The 13313-nt window shown below is 40.6% G+C and overlaps 1 long non-coding RNA gene and 1 pseudogene across 2 annotated transcripts; both read right to left on the reverse strand.

Annotated features, from left to right (window-relative positions):
* Window positions 1-538: 538 nt before the first annotated feature.
* LOC145820523 (uncharacterized) lies at window positions 539-3935 on the reverse strand. The gene is made up of 2 exons (XR_014362233.1): window positions 1540-3935; window positions 539-852 (listed from the first exon to the last, which is right to left on the reverse strand). It is a non-coding gene; the product is annotated as an uncharacterized LOC145820523 (long non-coding RNA).
* Window positions 3936-5732: 1797 nt separating this feature from the next.
* LOC145820522 (hydroquinone glucosyltransferase pseudogene) lies at window positions 5733-7425 on the reverse strand (annotated as a pseudogene). The gene has a single exon (XR_014362232.1). The product of XR_014362232.1 is annotated as a hydroquinone glucosyltransferase pseudogene (transcript).
* Between the last annotated feature and the right edge of the window lie 5888 nt (window positions 7426-13313).

A 13313-nucleotide genomic window follows, 5' to 3' on the forward strand; every position in this document is an offset into this window, starting at 1 on the left:
AGTTAGGAATCATGAAAAAATTTTCATGAAAATGATCATGAAAAATTTATGATCCTTGGATTATCTTGATTAGTGTGTGGTGCTTTATTCTAAGTGTAATCTAAGGGTCACAAAGCTTTCATGATTATTTTCATGACAAAATTTTCATGATACCTAGCATTGTTGATCAAATAATTCATTTGAAGTGAAGATTAATTTGGATTGACACTACTAAAAAAAATACTTTTTACGACCGTTACAAGCCGTCGCAAATAATAAAAATACAGTCGCAAAAGACCTTTTGCGACGGCCCATGCGACGGTAAATGGGGGTCGTGAATGTGCGCGGGGTGGCAAATACTTTTTGCGACGGCAAAGCAATGGTCGCAAATTATTCGCGACCGCTATTTTGCCGTCGTAAAAAATAAAGAAAAATGCTAACATATTTTTTGGCGACCATCTTGTTACCGTCGCAAAAAAAAAAAAAAAAAAAAAAAAAACAGTGTAACGTTAAGCATTCTAGGAATAGCAATGAAAAGAATTCAAACAGTATAACATTATAGTTTAATCAGGCATTCCATTTGAGTCTTAAAATTGGAGCCATATGTAAAAGATATTACAACTAAAAGCCTGGAAAAAGTTCTTTTATGCCATTATAGACTTTAAAACATATTTGGGACTGCACAATTTCATATTAAAACACAGAATCCGTCTTCATATTAAAAGCCCAAAACCCAAAGAATGTGAAAATAACAATTTGCTGAAGAGAATTTCCCCTTCTTGATTGCCAACATGGTTCTTCGCTCGCAAATTTTGATCTGGAAGTCACTAAACTTGTCCGAGTTCATAAACATAAGGTCATTCTTCTTCAAGTCTAAACAACAACCCAACAAAGCATATCAGAAAATTACAGAGTCAGAAGAGCATATCAATGCTATGAAAATTGTGAGGATCTTTTGAAGTGATTTTCTTTGCACACAAACAAATATTCCAAATCCACTTGCAGTTACAACTTCCCTAGTATCAAATTCAATATGGAAAGCAGATGTGAAACAATTGAAGAAAACCAGACTAATAACAAAATATATAAATCCAAAAAATCAATCTATAAGACACAGACAGCGAGCCCCACATCGAAACAATATGAGAAAAAAGAGTTACTTATAAAATTTTATGAATGACATGCAGGTTCCAAAAACAGTCAGACGAAGGTAAACTAATAAGGGTGAAGGATGTTTCTAACCATGGACAGGCAAATGACATATGGTAGTAGAAAGTAGAACCAAAACCAAAAAAAGCGAGAAAAAAAACATATAAAACAGAGAAAAATCAGGGAAACAATTCTCTCAAGCACTAAACTTCCAAAGGTGCTATCACAAACAAGGATATATTTGATATAAAAACAAGCTTCAAGTCACAACAGTATAATTAAGGTCTGGCTTGGAAGTCATTCTCCTAGAAAACTAATCAAAGCACATGCCATGATTATTAATTACTGTGACATTTTAGCATCATTATCTTGATAAGTATATCACAAGAGAACCAACAGAGGACTGCAAACCTGGAGGCTATGGCATCCCTCCAAGCACAGGAGCTCATAATGAACGTCCAAGCAATCAAAAGGGGTCCATACAACTGAAAAATCCACTAGTAGATCGGATAACTTGCAACGCTAATTCAGAACCTTGTCAATTACCAGTGAATCAAACCACCATGTATTGATTTATCATATAAATTAACCAAATTTATGTACGTTCAGAATTTATTTCACACATAACCCAAGTAACATAGGAAAAGAACATACCTCTATCATCAAACCATAATGGAAATGAGTGGGAGAGAGACAAAGATGAGAGCTGTCAATAGACTTGCAGAAATAGCAAATTTCCATTGAATGAAGATCAAACATTTGAAAAGTCACCATTCCATATTACAAAACAAGTTCATTAACATTTATCAGCCATTAATTGTAAAAACTTAAGATTGAATATTATGAAAATCAAAATAGACAGCCAGAAAGTTAATACATAATCCATCCTAAAGAAAACAAACATTAACATCTGGGTGTGCCATATTTGTATATACAGATATTTTTTTTGTCCTAAAAGAGTGAGAAGATAGAGAAACAAAAATTGAGAAAATGACTTTATATATATACACTCACAATTTGTCTATATATATACATGGCTTTGACGACTCTGTTAATATACTCAAAGAGACTGACATTATGCGTTTCATCCTAAAAACTTCTTTTCATCCCAAATTTATCCCATAAGGAATTTAAATATATCTGGCATATTCAAATACATCCATCAGTTTCATAGATGAACCAAGATTTAAAACACAAAACAGAAATGATGTCATGTACACCTACCCTATGAGGTCTAAGAACCTTCAATTATTCAAGATACTACTCACTTTGCGTCAAGGATAATTATGAATACATAAAACAAATTAATAGGACTTCAATCCTGAAGCAAATTAACACATAAAACAAATTAATACATAAATCCAGTCCAAGCACCTTCAATTATTCAAGATACTACTCACTTTGCGTCAAGGATAATTATTTAGAATTGAAGTCCTATTAATTTAGAATCTAAACAACACATGTCTAGAAAAATGAGAACTCCAAGGCCAGAACTAGAGGATAAAGAAATTTTTTTCAAATTCAACATGCCACAAGGACAACCGCTTTTAGCCATTTAAAGACTATGACCCTTCTATCAAAATTTCACTGGTACAACAACATTATCCTCAATTTATAGGGAAGAAAAGTATGCATTACCTGTGTGTTGTTTTTAACACTCATCATCATAACAGAAAGATGCCCAGTGCTGAATTCCTCTTCCTCATTCTTGACTTGTCACAGATAGTTTCAAACAAATTTTATATCATAAAAGGAGCATGGAGGTAGAAACTACAGCAAATAAAAAATGTAAACAATAAATTAAAAAGTCTATTTAGTAGGAAGATAAAAAGTGATGGGTAGGTCAAATTATACATATATATATATATAGCCCTCCACGTGCAAAAATATGTTACAGTAATTAAAACAAAATGCTTCCTGCAAATAAAAAATTTAATCAGAAAACACATTCAATACACACTTCACAATAAAACATACATTGACACCCCATCCCCCCTTTTCATTATTTTCTATAAACAAATCAAGTATTATTTAGTCAATAATTCAACAAATCAAAGGCAATATAAACTATATACTTTGGCAAAATCATGCTGCAGGCCTAGTTAAAATTGACCTTCAATTCAAACCTAGTTGAGCACACATTGGGTTCCCTAAAAAAGTGAAAAATAGAAAGTACAAAGAAGGGGATGACAGAAACATCTTCCTCAAAAACGCAAACACAACATATATCTAAATATCAAGCTTTGTGAACCAATGAGATGGAGTTGGGCGAGCAAGTGCTTGCATAAATGACTATTCTCAATTGAAAAAAAAAGGAGTATTGATACATTGCAAGCATAAAGAAAGATGAAAACATTACTACTACTAGGCAAATAACTGTAAATAAGACGAGCAATCATCTAAGGAATGAAATGGCAAATAATAATAATAAGCAGGACAACTTATAGTGGCATCCTCATCCATTGGATAACTGCAAAAAAACAAAATGCAATTAGTTACTTGCACCCAAGCTAATCATAGAAAAATGATACAGTAACAAAGGTAACACAATTCTCATTCAAAACATAATAGAGCATCCCAAGTACAATAATATATCCTTATTATGGTCATACATTCTGCCTTTATTTGAAAACAATTTATTTATTTATTTTTTTTCTGTACTTAGCATAAATTACCTTGTAAAACAATGCCATTTTCACATCGAACAACAAATTTCAAGAAAATGTTGTGCTAATAGCCCTATGATTGCCATTTAAGGTGGAGATAATGAGAAAATAATCAGAATTCCAAATCAAACCACATATTCTTAAAGGAATTTCTATACACTTTTCAAAAGACACATATTGAAAACCAGATAATACTTCTGAGCTTCATCAAACTAAATTGATATTGAAAACTGTAGAGAGAGCTTGAAATCAAAATTAAATGGAGCAATATAGAAATCACTACTAAGTTCTCCAATTAATGTTTATCATCTAAGTAAACCAGAATAAGACAGTAAACTTTACCTGAGTGCAAACCATAGTAAAGGCCTCACACTGACTAGGGTTCACTTTCCCCTGAAATAGAGTGCTCAAACAAAATAAGATTTATCAAGTGGAGGAATAGGACTTTAATCCTGAAGCAGTGTGCAAACTATTGTCTTAATCCAGCTTAACTTAAATTCTTTAGATTCTAAATTCTCTCTCCACAATTCTAGATTAAAGTTTACTCCTCTTATGTCATCAAATAAAACTATACTGTCTACAAATAATACGATATCCTCTTGAATGTTCCTAATGGATTCATTTATAACTAACGCAAAAAGAGATAAGGACTTAGTATTGATTTTTTGATGTCAACAACTTTACTGCATATTTTTTTTCTTTAAAAGGACTTTGAAGCCATTATCACTTATCAATTGACTTCATAAAAAGTTAAATATTCATTTAACAACACAAAACATGGTAATCAAATAGCATACTCATACAATTTGATCTGGCTTATAAGAGATCCCATTCTCTTTTGCTAATCAAATCACACTGAAAACAGAATCCTAAAATTGACATCCTTATTGGACATTCAAAACACAAAATAAATAAATAAATAAATAAATAAAAGAGCCTAATTAGGTATCCAAAACACAAAGCAAAGCACTATAATTCAACATAAACAATAAACAATTCATCACAACCAACAACACACAAGCCTAATTTATACTAAATTGAAGAAAAGAAACATCAATGGAATGACCAAAAACCTAATAGCCTAAATTGAAGGATACATATGCTGAGGCAATGTGTACTTTTCAAGAGATTGATTAAGAAGGCAAATGAGAAAGAGATGATGATGATCCTATTATTACCTCTAATGAAAGATTCAGCAGTGTTAGTTAACTCTCATCAAAGATCTCGTGCAAAACGAGTGAGAAAGAAAAATCCATGAAACATCAGTCAACAAACCCTCAGCTATTATTCCATCTTCTATTGATCTATAACACACTAAAAAACCCCCAAATTTGTCAAATTAAAATCAACAGTGACTCAATGCTTAACACAAACACACACACACACACACACACACACACACACATATATATATATATATATACACATTTCGAGAGTAGAGATTTGAAGCAAAATTGCAAACCAAAGAAATATGAGATTGTCGGAGTCGAAGAGTTCAAGATCTTGAGGAAGTTGAGGACGTCTACTTCGATTCTTGCTCGGACCTCAACAGAATAAATTCAATTTCAAACATTGATATTCACAACATATACATAATATATAAAGGTATATATACATGTATAGTAGAGGTGCTAATTTGAGAAGATCAAAGGAGAGAAAGCACGAGATTGAGAGAAAGAGAGAAAGCGAGATTGAGGGAGAGAGAGAGAGAGAGATTCATACCAGTCGTATTACTGTGAGACCGATAGAGAGCGAGAGAAAGAGAACAATTGGTGTTTATGGAGGGGCTAGGGCAAGTATAAAGAAAAAGGGAAAATAAATAGAAGAAAATAAGGGGGTAAATTGATTATTTGCGACGGCTAATCAGATGGTCGCAAATTATATAGTTGCAAAAGGTAGTGTGATTATGTATAGGATGAAATCAATATAGCACATTCCTGCTGCAAACAAGTATAATTAATAAGTTCCAAATCCAACAAATTACACATAATACACAATGTAGCCAACACAATAACAATTAAAAAATAAGAAAAAAAAGACAAAATGAAATGAATTGAACTGGAAAAAATAATGATAATAATAATAATTTGGCCTCAAATGTTCTCATGATTTTTCCATTTGAATGCCAAATCAGATAGTGATTTTGCAGAAGACCCATCTTCACTCAAGACCTTCGCGGCCGCATCCTTGAGTCTATCCATTCTCTGGCGAACCTTTTTCCCATCTTCTCCTTCTATTAGACTTTTCACAATTTCTGCAATCTCTTCTCGTCCCACTAGCCCCGATTCATCACTTTTCGGTCTCAATGACACTTTCAAACCCTCAGTTAACATCACTGCATTCATTTTCTGCTCTGCATAGAGTGGCCAAGCGATGAGAGGTACACCATGGACAATACTCTCCAAGGTCGAATTCCATCCACAGTGAGTCAAAAAACCTCCGGTAGCGCGATGGCTTAATACTTCAATTTGCGGTGCCCATGACGGCACCACCAGGCCTCGTCCTTGTGTCCTCTCCATAAAACCTTTTGGCAAGAAACTTAGAGGGTCGTTTTGGCTTTGTGCGTTGAAAAATGCAGCATTGGCAGACTTGTCATTAGGACTTCTCACTACCCACAAAAATCTTTGCCCACTAAGTTCTAAACCCAATGCTAACTCATTGAGTTGGTCTTGAGAGAGAGTGCCACCACTTCCAAATGAGACAAACACTACTGAATCACTTGGCTGACCATCCAACCATTGCAAACACTCGGACCGTTCTAACCCCTCAATCGAACCAGCTTGGATGAGAGGTCCGACCGGGTAAACCGGCGGCTTGCCCAACCCTTCGTCCTGTAAAGCTTTTAAAGCTCCCTCTTCCAAGTCCACAAAGCTATTCAGAATTATCCCCTCGGCCGAACCGAACTGCTTTATATTCCGTAGGAGACCCTTGTACGAGTCGTGCGACCGGTCCTGAACCGGGTCCAAGAGATCTTTACCGTGAACCGGTACACAACCAGGGAGTTGTATTGGTTCAGGTAGATCCCTATACTCACCCGTAACCGTCTCATCGAGCTTGGGCAAATTTAAGCAAAATAGCAGTACCATGGCTGTCGAAGAGAAGAACAAGTAGGGTGAGAGGCCGAATTCTTTCGCTACGTCGAAGGCCTCAAGCCCGAATGGATCGACAACAAGCGCTGCTAGGTGGGTGGTGGCGGTTAGGGAGGATAGGGTGGATTTAAGAGAGGGAAGAGAGAGAGTCATGGTGAGGAAGATTTGGGATTCCGTGTTGTTGATGTCATTGGGTAATTGAACAGGTGGTAGGAAGATGTGGTGGATGGTTTTGGGGAGGGTTTGGAGGACTGTTTTCTGGGCTTTGGTGGGTGGTGCGGCGGAGGGGATGAGGATGGTGGCGGAGAAGTGGTGGTGGTGCACGAGTTGCTTGGCCAATTCAATCAAAGGGATGAGATGGCCCATACCTGGACTTGGTAAAAAAGCTACATGGGGTGTTTGGTCCATGGCTGCTGAGATTCGGAGAACTATGAAATTTTGGCGAAATGTGGTTGTGATATGAATGAACAAGTTGAATAGTTTTTGTTGGTGATAAGACTAGGAATGGTTGGTAGTAAAAGTATTTATAGGAAAATGGATTGTTCCGTGTGAGTTTTGTCTCTTGTTCTCGTTATAAAAATAATTTTGAGAACACAAAATGTGTCGTTTGATAACACTTACGTTTTTAATTTTTTATTTGTATTTATAAAAATTTTAAAAACTTAAATAAAACTTGTTTGGTAATTTTTTAATTTATAAATCAGTAGTCTCAGTTTATAAATTTGACTAAAAAATATAAACTCAAAAAATGTGTTTCCGTTTTGAGTTTTTTTTTTTTTTCCACCCAACACTGGCCACCACCAGTCACCATTTTCCACCACCGTCTTCCGCCACCACCACCATCCACCACACACTCGCCACCACTACTCACCCCTCGCCACCGCCGCCGCCACCACCCACTACCCACCTACCATCTACTCGTCACTACCATCCATTGCCCGCCACCACCACCAGCCACCTACCCGCCACCACCACTCACCACTCACCACCCACATGCCACCACCATCCACCACCAGCCACCTACCACCCACCCGCCACCACCACCCACCACCACCTACCCGCCACCACCACTCACCACCCACCTGTCACCCACCACCACCAGTCACCTGCCACCCACCCGCCACTACCACCCACTCGCTACCACCTACCACCCGCTATCACCACCTACCACCACCCGCCATACGCCATCCACCTGCCACCACCACCCCCCACCTGCCATCACCACACCACCACCACCCACTCGCTACCACCCACCACCCGCCACCGTCACCCACCCACCCACCACCACCACCCGCCACTTACCTACCACCACCACCCACCACCACCCGCCACCCGCTACCACCACCACCACCACCACCCCCCACTCGCCACCACCACCACCGTCACCCACCCACGCACCACCACCTACTACCCACCACCCACCGTCACCACTTTCCACCACCGTCTTCCGCCGCCATTTGTCATTTCTCACTCTTTTTTATATTTTAAAATTTTTTAAAACATTTTGTCAATTACCAAACGCGTTTGTAATTTATGTTTTTTTAAAAATAAACAAAAACCAGTTTATAAAATTTTTATAAATATAAATTGAAAACATAAACGTTACCAAACAGACCCAAAATGATTCATATTTGTGAGTCTCGCATGCGAGTTATTTATCTCACATTTATCTTTTAGTATTTATATTTTAATATCTATTTTTTATTATGTGAACACGTGTTCTTAGGATTGCTCTTATAAATTCAAGTGTAAAACGGAGTTTTAAATGAATTTAGTTATAAAAAATATTAGAGATTTTAAAATTTTTATCAAATACCTTATATAGTTGTGCGACTCATACTATGTGAGTTTTATGTGAATCTCACACCTATGTGAGACATTTAATAGAATATTTAATAAAATTTTTTGGATTTCTAATGATGAAAGAAAGGATAATATAGGACCACTTCACATGAATTTTGATGGAATTGAAAGATCTCAATTAAGAGATGTGAGATATCTCCTAATTTATTATATAAATAATGTTATTAATGATTTAAAAATATATTCTTCTTTTTTTTTCCCCTAATTTGGCACCGAAGTGTTGTTTTTCTAAAGTTTGTGTATTGTGTGATTGAGATTTAATGTTAAAAAATTAATATGACTTGTCATTAAATCTCAACCACACAATATACCACTCTAGAAAGCTTTAAAAAAAACCTCTAGAGGATTTGGGGATATATAGGAGAGAATATATATATATATGGGAACCAGTGATGTAAGGACAAATGTGAAGTTCCGTGAGAGGGAGGGAGTGTAGTCTGTTTTTGAGTTAATTACTCAAACATTCGTGCTAGAAGCTTCGAAATTTCGAGGCTCCAATCCCTCGAATTATTATTATTTTTTTATTTTTTTATTGTATTGGTTTGATTTGTTTTGTTTTGTTTTTTTTTGTTTTTTTTTTTTTTTGGAAGGGTAGTTATATAGAGGAGTGTATAAAAAAATTAGACATTTTGTATCAACTCAGTCTGTGTGATTTGATAAGGTAAGTGAGTTAGGTTGGACTGATTTGGTGATAAAATTGACTGATCAATTAGGCTACTTGTTAAATTTTGTTAATTCTATACAATTTTGTACAATTTCCTACTATATTTTCATTTCAAATCAAGAAGACTAGGAGGAAATTGAAATCAAAGCTACACAGCAGCCTAACTGATCAGTCAATTTTATCACCAAATCAGTTCAACCCAACTCACTCACCTTATCAAACCACACAGGCTAAGTTAGTGCGAGATGTCTAGTTTTTTAGCACAGCCCAATACATAACCACCCTTGCAACCAAAAAAAAAAAAAAATCTCACTCATCTTATCAAACCACACAGGTTGAATTGGTACGGAATATCTAGTCTAGCATTCCCCTACACATAACCACCTGAGAGGGAGATTCATGATCTGGTTTGGGCCGTGATAATGGCCAGACAGATTTTGGCCGGACGGATTTGGCCGAACAAGGTTGGGCCGCGGTAACACGGCCCCATCCTTAGAGGTTTTGCTCAGATAAGGGAATGCGTGGTTGGACCGGGCTGTTTGGCTTCACGATTTAAAAGTCGTTCAAGCGGGATGTCTGGCACCAGGCGACGCGTGGTTGTTCCACGGTCCAAGAGTTAGCTCAGCAGGAAGGTCGATGGTAAACCAGCGTGAGCTGTCCCGAGCTCGGCAATGCCGGGATGCAACCAAGCTCGGTCGAAACGGAGCACGGCGAGCGGAGCGCTCTGGCCAACTGCACAATACGGTCGTTGACAGCCGAGATGCTGCAGCCCGGCTGCCGAGCTCCCAGTAGAGTGGGCTGGCAGTCGGGTTAGGCGATGTTCAGCAAGATTTGTGCTGACAGATGGGATAGCAGTACCACATGTCGAGAGATCACTGGGAGTAGATTTGGGGCGCAAAAGGTATATAAGCATGCCCTCGCCCCCATGCTGGGAGATGACACAATTTGGTGAGAAAAATACTAAACACAACTCAGTCCTCTCTCTCTCTCTCTCTATCCCTGTGTGTGTGTCTAACTTGATCGTCAGAAGGGTTTTCCGGCCACACACCGTCGGGTAGCTCACCGTCGTTGTGCTCGCAGGTCGATCGGACAGGCAGGAGCTTGGAAGAAATGAGTGCGGGCTTGCCTGAATATTTGCTCCTCACACAATTGGCGCCGTCTGTGGGAAGGTTTGAAAGACAAAACCTTGTCTTCCAGGCTCACCTGATCGCCGTCCATAGCGAACAACGACGAGATTCCGTTGTCTGCCATCGACGGAGTCACCCCGGAGTCAGGCAGACGAAGAGAAGGGCATCCCACCATCGTTCCTCCGATGGCGGACCTGGAGACTTCTCCAGGAAGACATTCAAGAGATGCGCGGGATAAGCGCGGAAGAAGTTATGGTCATTCACGGAGTCTAGACGGTCATCAGCGGCGAAGAGAATCACATGCCAGACGTCTGGAACACAAGTTAAGGGACCAGGACGCCGTCATCCGGCGAATGGCGGCGGAGATGGAGGAGCTAAAGTGGCATGTTAAAGGGAAGGGTGTAGCTGGAGTGGGAGACCACAGTGAGCGCACCTAACCCCGCCGTTCAGGCAGTCAGAGTCAGCGACACACTGCGTCCATTTTCATCACTAGAAGTTACAAGGTTAGAGATTCCGACCCGCACGAAGAGAAGTCCAGCGCGCAAGACAGCACCTATCGACCCTCACATTCGGCGACGACGTCGAGGTATTCTTATTCCGCTCGTTCAAAGGATTTGCGGGCAGTCTTGAAGGAACGAGCTCGCCGGCGGGAGGCTCAGAGGGTGTCGGCGTTCCAGCGGCTATCCTATGGGGTTCACGCCAGCGAGGAGGTCGAAATGCCTCCACCCCGCCAAGCAGCGCCACTCCTTCTAGATACAGACTTGGCAAGGCTGAGCGCCACCCCTTTCTCCCTGGAGATAGAAACAACACCGCTTCCGGCAGGCTTCCACCAGCCTAAATTCACACTCTATGACAAAAAAATTGATCCCTACATACATGTGAGTCACTTCCGACAGGTCATGGCCAGGCATGGGCGGAATGACGCACTTATGTGCCTTATCTTCCCATCAAGTTTAGGCGAACTGGGCTTGAAATGGTTCGAGAGGTTGCCGGAGGGGAGCATAGAAAGGTGGCATCAATTGGCCGAGGCCTTCGTGACGCGTTTCAAAACCAACACAAAAACACCAAAGGAAGTTGACCACCTACTGAGTGTCAAAATGAAACCGAGCGACACATTGAAGGCATACAACTCCAGATATTGGGAGACCTTCAACGAGATTTTGGATTCCCCGGTCAACCTTGCAATCACACAATACAAGGGAGGTCTCCCGGTCGGACATAGACTGCGGGACTCGCTTACCATGCACCAGCTGACATCCATGGGCCAGCTAATGCAGCGCATCAATGAGCACATCCGTGTGGAGGATGATGCGTCGGCATCTACCGCGAAAATAACTCCGGTAGTAGCGGACAAAAGGTCAGCTGGCAAAGTGCACACGGTCGGACAGGAGTCCAGCCGATCAAGTGACCGCGCTGAGGAATCGAACCGTGGCTCAAATCGCAAAAACCGGGGTAGAGGACGTCGGAATGACCGGGATGACTACCCCCGGGATGACGTAGCCGATGCAAACAGAAGGTTGAAAGCAAGGATAGGCATCACCACGGTCTTTAAGATTCCAATCTATCGCATACTTAGTGAAATCCGTGACAAGGAGTATGTCCGGTTTCCTGCTAAGTTAGGCGACGGACAAAAGGGCTTCAATCCGAGGTACCGTTGCATGTTTCACCGGGAGCGAGGCCACCGGACAGAGGACTGTTTGCCTTTGAAGCAATACTTGGAAGAGCTAGTCGCAACCGGACACCTGGACCTTTACATTGATGGGGGCGTGAAGGCCAATCAAGCCCCGGTTGACCTGCGGGGACCGGATGATCGAGATGCGCCTCCCCAATGGGTTATTAATGTCATCCACGGCATAGTGGAACCGGCGCGTGTATGTGAGCTCCAAGGTATGATCAAGAAGGCAGAACACATGAGGGAAGTTTTGTCGGTTCAGCCTGCGATCAAGAGAGGGAAGACTGCAGAGAAAGATGTTATCAGTTTCTCCTCAAGAGACCTAGAGCGCATTCAGACGCCGCACAACGATGCCCTAGTGGTTACACTTCGCGTCAAAGAATTTGATGTCAAACGGATCTTGATCGATCAGGGAAGCTCGGTCGAGATCATGTACTGCGACGCTTTCAAACAGCTCAAGCTCCGGGATACAAATTTGGCTCCGGCAACTTCACCACTGGTTGGTTTCAACTCGCAACTGGAGTGGCCTTTAGGAAAGATTATCCTGCCGGTCAAAGCGGGATCTGTGGTCAAACAAGTGGAGTTCTGGGTGTTGCAGGTGCCATCCACTTATAAATTGATCCTTGGAAGGGGATGGCTTCACGCTATACAAGCTGTAGCGTCGACCTATCATCAGGTAATGAGATTCCCCTCGGTTATGGGGGCAATCGAGGAGATTTGGGGTGATCAAGTCATGTCGAAACAATGCTTCGTGGCGGTCAATGGGAGCCGAGCTGCCAAAGGCTTCGTTCAAATGTTTGAGGGACCGGAAGACCGGGGAGTCCTTGACGATGTGGGCACCAAGGCTGAGGACAAAGCTGTCGAGGAATTGGTAGAAGTGCGCATTGATACAGAGCATCTGGACAAGTTCTTCTTGCTCGGCTCAAGCCTTATAGCCCAAGAAAAGACCGACATGGTTGAGTTTTTGATGGCCAACATCGAAGTCTTCGCATGGTCACCTTACGACATGCCCGGTTTCGATCCGAGTTTTATATGCCATCATCTCAATGTCTTCCCCGGAGCCAAGCCGGTCATTCAGCGAACAAGGAGATCGGCGCTGCATCA

The sequence above is a fragment of the Camellia sinensis genome, chromosome 2 (genome assembly GCF_055761805.1).
Source record: "Camellia sinensis isolate YWXY chromosome 2, ASM5576180v1, whole genome shotgun sequence".
Lineage (NCBI taxonomy): Eukaryota > Viridiplantae > Streptophyta > Magnoliopsida > Ericales > Theaceae > Camellia > Camellia sinensis.